Source organism: Pollicipes pollicipes, unplaced genomic scaffold (assembly GCF_011947565.3).
Source record: "Pollicipes pollicipes isolate AB1234 unplaced genomic scaffold, Ppol_2.1 Scaffold_7262;HRSCAF=8765_pilon_pilon_pilon, whole genome shotgun sequence".
In the NCBI taxonomy this organism is placed as follows: domain Eukaryota; kingdom Metazoa; phylum Arthropoda; class Thecostraca; order Pollicipedomorpha; family Pollicipedidae; genus Pollicipes; species Pollicipes pollicipes.
In genome coordinates this window covers 26,055,711-26,063,727 of record NW_023597055.1, presented here as the reverse complement: position 1 = coordinate 26,063,727, position 8,017 = coordinate 26,055,711, and the positions used below count along the sequence as shown (strand labels likewise).

The 8,017-nt window shown below is 57.4% G+C and overlaps 1 long non-coding RNA gene across 1 annotated transcript; it reads right to left on the bottom strand.

The window, feature by feature from the left end:
• Positions 1-213: 213 nt before the first annotated feature.
• On the bottom strand, positions 214-1,599 carry LOC119114267 (uncharacterized). Its single transcript, XR_005096006.1, has 3 exons — positions 1,515-1,599; positions 855-989; positions 214-280 (listed from the first exon to the last, which is right to left on the bottom strand). It is a non-coding gene; the product is annotated as an uncharacterized LOC119114267 (long non-coding RNA).
• Positions 1,600-8,017: the final 6,418 nt, after the last annotated feature.

The window sequence follows — 8,017 nt, the reverse complement described above, 5'->3', positions numbered from 1 at the left end:
CGTCCACCTCGCTCATCTGCATATAGTCAAGGGTGTCATTTCTCTTTCACACGGCTTGCGATGTCAAATATCACGACATCCCACTCAACACCGAAGCCTCCCTGCTGGCTAGCCGCACTCACGAACGGGTAGACGACGTTGCTGCAGAGGGTGACGGACGTGGCGTTGTAGGCCGTGCTGAGCGGGCCGCAGCGGCCCAGCCGGCGTCGGAAGCGCCCTCCACGCGCGCCGTGAACTCGTCCAGGTGCATGAGGAACTCGGCCGCGTACTCGTCCGCCAGCTGATGACGAGCCGACATCGTCAGTCCCGGGACGGCTGACGCCACCCGCTCAATACGCGCGCACACGATCATCTGCATACTTGGTGTCACCATCTCTGACGGGAGCGACGAAACGTGAGACGGTTTGGCTTCGGGCTGTTTGAGCATGACTGTCGCCGCCAAATGACCTCTTGTAAATCTTGCGAGCTCACGGAGGTCAGATATGTGACCCCCTGTCGAGAAAGGAATCGCCACAGTCCGCCCGCGGGAGCTCTGCTGAACCAACACGACCCGATCAATGAGGGCACCGGATTGCCTCAGACTAGCAGCTGAATGACCTCGAAGCAACACAGGATTGAATTATATGACCTTTCGGTCATCGAAGCCAGCCTATAGGATTTCGTTACTGTCAGAGATTGAACTACATGACTGTTGAGCCTGGATTTAGATGGCCTGTGAACCACATCAACAGAACTTTATAACTTCGCGCCACCCAACCAAGCTGTACGATCCCCGAGCCGCCTTGAACCGACCTGTGTGACCTGTGAGTCGCCCGATATTGACCTATGTGACTTCTGAGCCGTCCGAAACTGACCTGTATGACTTCTGAGCCGCCGCGCGTGCGCAGGTACTGCTGCGCCGACTCCGCCTGGTCGATCAGCTCCCGGACGGCCTCCGTCACGTTGGTGCGGTTGAAACGCACGTGCTCCTGCAGCGACACGGTGGCGTTCTGCCCACCGGGAGGGAGAGGTCAGTTTGGCTCAGCAGTCAGAGCCACAAAGTGCGGCAACACGTAAAAAGATAGTGACACGATGTGGATCGGGAGCCTCCACTAACCACGCAGAGTATGGCGGCTTTAGAAACAAGCCGTGGTGGCTTAGAGTTTAAGGGCGCGTCAACTGCAGTCATGCAGCCCATACTGCATAAACAAAAACGAACATTGTTGTGCGAGGCTATCATGAAGTGACTGATGCATTATGGACATAGGATGTGTCTAGATCAACGGTTCATCATAAATGTACAAGAACGCTTGGACAAAGGGACGACCTTCTGGCTACGATAGATGTATGGAGGCAGTGCTTGAGTAGGCCCTGTTGGCGCATTATCCACAGCATCCTAAACAAAGCTCTCGATGACACCACAGCAACAGTGGTCACCGTATCACTAGCGTCAACGGTCCGTGTCGAGCCCGCGGTCATCACCAGCGAACACGACTCCAGTCCGGTTCGTTTTCTCGCGGCGGGCCGCGGCTCACCCTCAGCGAGACGACAATGTCGGCCATCTGGTCGACCACCAGTTGCTGGGCGCCCAGGATGGTGGCCTGGTTGCGCAGCCGGTTGGCCGCCGCGCGCTCGGCCGGCGGCAGCAGGTTGGCGGCCGCCTCTAGCGCGGCACCCATCTGACCCAGCTCGACGGCCGTGATGCGGTCCTCCAGCTGCGCGGTCAACGGACGGGAGGGGGTCAGCCAGGGTCAGGGTTACCACCCATGTCAGGAGTTACCATCCACCTGAAATCGCTGCCATGGCCAGGACCCACCGCTCCAGTCATGGGTCACCGGCGAGGTCAGAAGTCACCGCCCTGGTCCGGGGTCACTGCCCAGATCAGGGGATCACCGTCAAGGTCAAAGATCGGCTGAGAAACAGACGGAAGAGGTCCACCCGGGCCCGGGTCAGAACTCGTCGCCACCCAGATCAGGGTTGCCGAAATTTAATAGGCAACTCGCCGCACATCCGACACCGGCCATGCCAACAGCATCGCCAGCTCTCGGAGATTTCAAATAATAACCAAAATTCAATTCAAAGGCCATCCACCAAGCCCTCCAGGGAGGACACCAGGAATGTCCATCAGCGATACGGGCAAAACGAGTAAAGAATGTCACCAGCTCTCGCTGAGAGAACCGTTGCCGCATGGTCGCCACAGGGTTTCGACCAGCAGCCGCGGGGCGCTCACCGTGAGCGTGAAGGCGGTGTAGTTGATGCGGGCGACGTCGGAGCGCGCCAGCTCGTACAGCTGCTCCTTACCCAGCGGCGTGAGGATCTCGACGTCGGTGTCCACCTGCAGCAGGGCCGGGTCATGCCGGTGAGGGTTCCCTCGCGACAGGGGAGGGGGGGGGGCGTGACTGTCAGCGGCTTCAGCGCCAGTGGACAGGTCAGAGCAGCCCCACCGGTCTGACCAGCCCGGGCGTGAAACTCACGAGACAGGACTAGGTACGACGGATGGTCCCTGTCGTGCACAAGCGTGCGTATAGTCTGAAGCTTTGGGTGGTGGCTCGAGATTTAGGAAAATTTTTGGAAAAAGGCGCTCGCTATTTGCCCTTGACTGGAATAGCCTGCGGCCGGTGGCAGCGGTCGCGCTAAAGGTAAGACGACGTCAGAGCACAGGACAGACCGTGCCGAACGTTGCGGCATGTTATACATTCGGCAACAAACTCTGCCATTTACCTGGAGTTGCACGACCATATGGTAAGGGACAGGAGTCACCCAACGTGCACTGCTCAGACTGAGCTCTGACCTCCCAAATCCACCCATTCGAAAAGTTTGAAATACATCTTTCAACGATTGCAGGCAACATAAAAAATTGTCAACCAATGCAACACATTTCACTCCACTAACGCGTGCCAAGTGCGAGGCAACCACTTCACCGCACCAACTAATCTGCGCTCGGCAACTCTGCCTACGCATACAACCAAGGCACTGAAGCCGCCCGGCCTGTGTCTGCCTGCAGAGCCCAGCCGATTCACACCGTCACTGGTCTGTATCCGACTCTGTGGGAAACGAAGCCCCGTTGCCCGCCAACCTGTATCTGGTTGCGGAGGGCATCCAGCTGCTCGTCGATGCCCAGCTGCTGTTTGTAGCGGCCCAGCTCGGAGAGGTCGTACAGCGGCTCCAGGTGCAGCACGGTGTAGATCGACTGGTTCTGGTGACATCTCCTGCACCAACAGTAACCAGTGACGGTCATGAGTGCAGCCAGTTTCCGTCTCCAGATTTTCGCCAGCAGCTCCAAGAACCGTCACGTTGTGGACCCGCATGACTCCTAAGTCCGACGAAACATGTTAAAAAGCCTGCAGGAGCGTCATGGCACGATGACGAAGCACAGATTGACCGCGGCGTGTGTGTTTTTGAAAGACTCTTTTCCCTACAGATCATCCTTTGAGCTAGAGGTTTATACTCACTCTTGGCATCACTTAGAAGGTCGAACACACCTACACCGTGTCCCGACCAGCATATCCCCGCTCCACCTCCGCACCTCTCCACCCCGCCCTCCGCAGGCAGCCCCATGCCTCCAGCGGGTCGGTGGAGGCATGAAGGGCCCGGCCCCCCTGGTCCCCGGCTGCTGACCTGATGACGTCGGCCAGGTCGAAGCCGGTGGCGGCCAGCTGCGGCAGCAGCTCGTCGGCCGGGAAGACGGCCTCGAGCAGCGCCGGCCCGCCGGCGGGCGAGGACGGCTCGGCCAGGCCGGCGCACAGGTAGAACTGGGTCAGGCCTCCCACCAGGAACATGGCCGTCACCAGCAGCAGCACCAGCCAGCCGAACAGGAAGAAGAAGAAGGTGGCGCTGTCGGCGGGCCGTGCACGTCATGTCCGGCCCGGCAAGAACAACCGTCACACGGGTGTCACAGGCTGGAAAGCTTATTCTCGCAACCACCGTCCGTGAGGCGTCACCACTGCCGAAAGGACGCCAGAACAACAGGGCTTGAGGTAAACCAGGTGCACGCTGATGTTATGTGTTGTATGTGTGTGATGATGTTATGTGCACGCAGTACCTGAGCATACTTTAACACACAACTGGTATGCTCTGATTACAATCGCATTGCTACATTGCTTTGTTGTGAGATTAGATCGCATTACCCAGAACGCATATATGAGCACCACAAAGCATTACTACAACACATTGCTGTGATGCCGCACGGGCAAACGAACACACTTGTTAAACTGGAATACGAAGCGAGTTGGCTGCGTTAAAACCATCAACCGACGTGGCCCTCAGCCTTCCACGGCACGCCGCTGGCACTTCTTGGCGGCGCCACACGCGGGCCGTTCAGTCCACAATAGCCCGTGTCCGTTCTCACCGCACGGCCGGCGAGACCCACGTCCAGGTAGTACGGCGGGAGGGGGGGGGGGCCTCAGACCAGAGGGGGCCCAGAAAAGGGGGGCAGAGGAGCAGAGAAGTCGCCTCACCTCAGCAGGAAGTTTGCACCGGCGCCCTTGTTGCACGTGTCGTCACCGTAGACGTTACCCGGCCGCCGGCCGCAGAGGCCGCAGAAGAGCCCCATCACCAGGCAGAAGGTGACGATCAGCACCAGGCCGGAGAGGATCAGGAACAGATAGTACCTGGCGGCGCCGAGAGATGTCGCAGGTCACGATCCCGCCGGCCACTCTTCAGACAGTTCCGCGCGCCTCGCCACGGCGGTGCACGGGGTGTCAAGTGCAGGGACAGCTCCGCTGACAGAAGAGCAGCAGTGCACGGTAGGCGCGCGTCAGAACCAGTGAACGGCACAGAGCGAGAACGGAGAGAGGCGGGGGAGGCGGCTGCACCTCCCCTCTGCAGCCGTCCCTTCTCTCCTACGGCAATGCTGGGAAACAAAGACAGTGGAACTGAAAGTCTCAGAAAGTGACGGTGTCAGCAACAATTTCGAAGCCGATTCTTTCCATACGTCGCTATGAGGTTAATATTCGGCATTCTCAGAAAGTGGGGTTGCAATGACACTGACAGAACACCCGTTCTCTTCCTATACTTGAAGAAAGCGAACAACTTCGAGCTTGCCCGCCCCTCCCCACCATCTCTTCCGTGGATGGGGCGTCATTTTCGCACGCGCGTCAGCGAGACAGCTGCCACACTGGGGCCGGCCCCACGCGACAGACCTGCCCCGTGAGACCCGGCCGAAGCCTGACCTGAACGAGCCGTACTGCTGCAGGTACTGGTTGGCCTCGTCCAGCGCCTCGTGAGCCGGCCGCAGCCGCACGCTGTCCAGTGCCGACGAGAGTTTTGCCTGCCGCGTCCTGCAGCCGGATGCCTGCCGACGACGGCGGGGAGGGGGGGAGGGGAGGGGTTCAGCGGGCCGCGCAAGCCCACACGCACACGCCGCTGGACGTCAGGCGGGCGGTGCCACTAGGTCATCAGGTCATTAGAATGCGGCGTCATGTCGTTACGTATGCTGTGTTAAGTCATCATACACACTGCGGCAAGGCATCACAAACGTCAAGCCGACGCTTTTCTTTTTTTGGTTAAGAGAGCGCGCCGCATGTCACCCAGCCCCCCCTCTATGGAGCGTCAGCGGACTGCCTTGGACAATGTCTGCGCTCAGGAACCGTAGCACCGGCGCGGCGCTGCGCAAAGACGTCAGAAACGGCGTCAAGATATCAGGCACAGCGTCAGGAGGTCAGCCACGGCGTCAAGTAGTCAGATACGCGTCAAGACGTCAGTCACGGCCTCAAGTCGTTAGATACGGCGTCAAGACGTCGGACGCGGCGTCAAAACGTCAGACACGGCGTCAAGTCCGCCACACAAGCGTCGTTACGTCAGACACGACGTCATGTCGTCAGACACACCGTCAAGACGTCAAAGAGTCATCAGAAAGGGTTTCAGGTACTCAGTCGCCGTACAAAGTCGTTGGGCGCCGCCATAACGCATACGGCAAGAGTATAGTTGAAAGACTACGCAGAGTCAGCAATGTCCTTCTTAAAGGCGTTTTCACGTTATGGCCGCCACAGTACGATTCACAGGCTGGTGCTCGTTACGACGGCGCTCGCACGGGTCGCGCCTCAAGCCCAGCCCCGCGCCTTCGCTGACAAAGCCCTTTTGTCGCAGTTCCGCTGCCGAATAACAACGAAGAAGCCGCCCGGCCCGCCTGAGCCTGCCCCCGGGGTCGACGATGGTCGCGCCCGTGGCCTGGCACACCGCCGCTGCAGCACCAAAACAAGTCGGATCGATGGAGAGGCCAGACCTCCTTCTCAGAGCTGCAATCTCGCAGGCTCTCATTGACACAGTTCGAAAAAGTTGAGCTCAGGAATGATGCTCGGAAATTCGGAGGCAGAGGAACGAAGTCTGCTCGAGGAGCGAAACGGATGGTTGCTGTGTGTTTACCGGTCAGTCGTTATCCGCACTCGCAAACTTAATTTGTGCATTCGATATGTGGTAAAATGCCAACACACATGCTTTGTTATCAGATGGTTGTTGTAACAACCCTGACGGCAGGAAAGTCGCGATACCCTATAAAAGAGATGCTTGATGCGCTTAATGGTTATGTTCAGCTACCATCAACATATGTCGGAAAAGCGCAGCGAACAGTTACTCACTGTATTACCCGGTTTTCTTGTATATCATGTATGGCGTTCGTCGTTTCTATGAACTAAAAGCGCCCGCATCGTTTTGCAATCTATGCTAAGCTTATCTGAAGAGACAACATGGTCTCACCTTCCCAGCTAAGATATTAAAATTTTGCCTGCAAGTTTTTGTCGCATACTTCGGGACAGCTTTAAGTACCAAAGGGTCTTTGACGTGCCTTTCAGCGCCACAGTACAATCATGGTGGGGCAGCCCGGTGTTCTGACCAGTTGCCAGTCTTTTGACTAGCCACGTACGCGCTATTTCTAACACGGATGCAGACTCAAACTGTTGATTCGCCCTGGAAGTCACACAATAGGTCTGACGCTCTAACCACATGAGCTGTAGCGAAATTCTGCGAAAGGCCTTTATTGTATTTCCAAGAAATGCAGTGGATTGATGACCGCACTCCCAGAATAAAACGCACTGACGACAATGATACAGGATCTTTATGGCTCCACGGAAAGAGCCAATGATTTAATGAGTGGGCTCTTACTCAGATATGATAATGGGCGGGGGCAATAGCTGTCCCGTCATTTGCCTGGTAAGTGCTTCTGAACTAGACAATAATTATATCATTGCGACTCTTAACGTCAAACAGATGCAGTAGCTGCCCATAATACAAACCGTCGACCCCCACACACATAACCACTGATTGAGGCCGTAGTCGTGATGACGACCACTGAAGCCATTTGCCACAGACAGCACATGCAGCGTGGCGGCCATTTTAGCCTACACGTCAGGCAACCGCAATAGCTGTCCATAACTCAACCGGCCTGGGCAATCCTGCGACGCACTTCTGGCACGACGGCCGCCACCCTCCGCCTGAATGCGGCCCGACAGCTCGTCGAACGACCGTTTGCCTGCACGCACCTCTCGCTCGATGCCGTTCTCGATCAGCGAGGAAATCTCGCGAGCCGTTCTTGTGACCGTCCGGCAACTGCAGCGCAAAAGTCAGGCCAGGTCAGGTCAGGTAGCACTCAGGCCACGTTACGCCAGGTCACCACGTGCCACGGGAAGTTACATTGAACACAGGTCGGGTCAGCTATAGAGTCTGTCATGCCGAGATCGGCCAGCCAGCTGTAGTGCAGGGATCGGGCCAGCAGCAAGCCATTGAGGCCCCACTACGTTAAGGTCAGGATCAGGTCATGACCCAGCCAAAGCCTCCATAAGCTGAAGACCAAGCAGGCGGGGGCGAGGCACAGTAGCTGTGACAGATGAATGAGATTGTGTCCGGCTTGGGCCAGGTCAATGGGTCGCAGCGAGGTGCCAGTGGAAGATTTGTACAGGCACCGGACACAGGCCAGGTCCGCTATCTTGCAGGTCAGGTCACCGCCGGTCAGCAGTCTGGCGCCAGCGAGCCAGTCCTATGTTTGTTACAAGACAAGGTAATGACAGCTATGAGCATTGGGTTGGAATGATGGGGGCATTAGTTT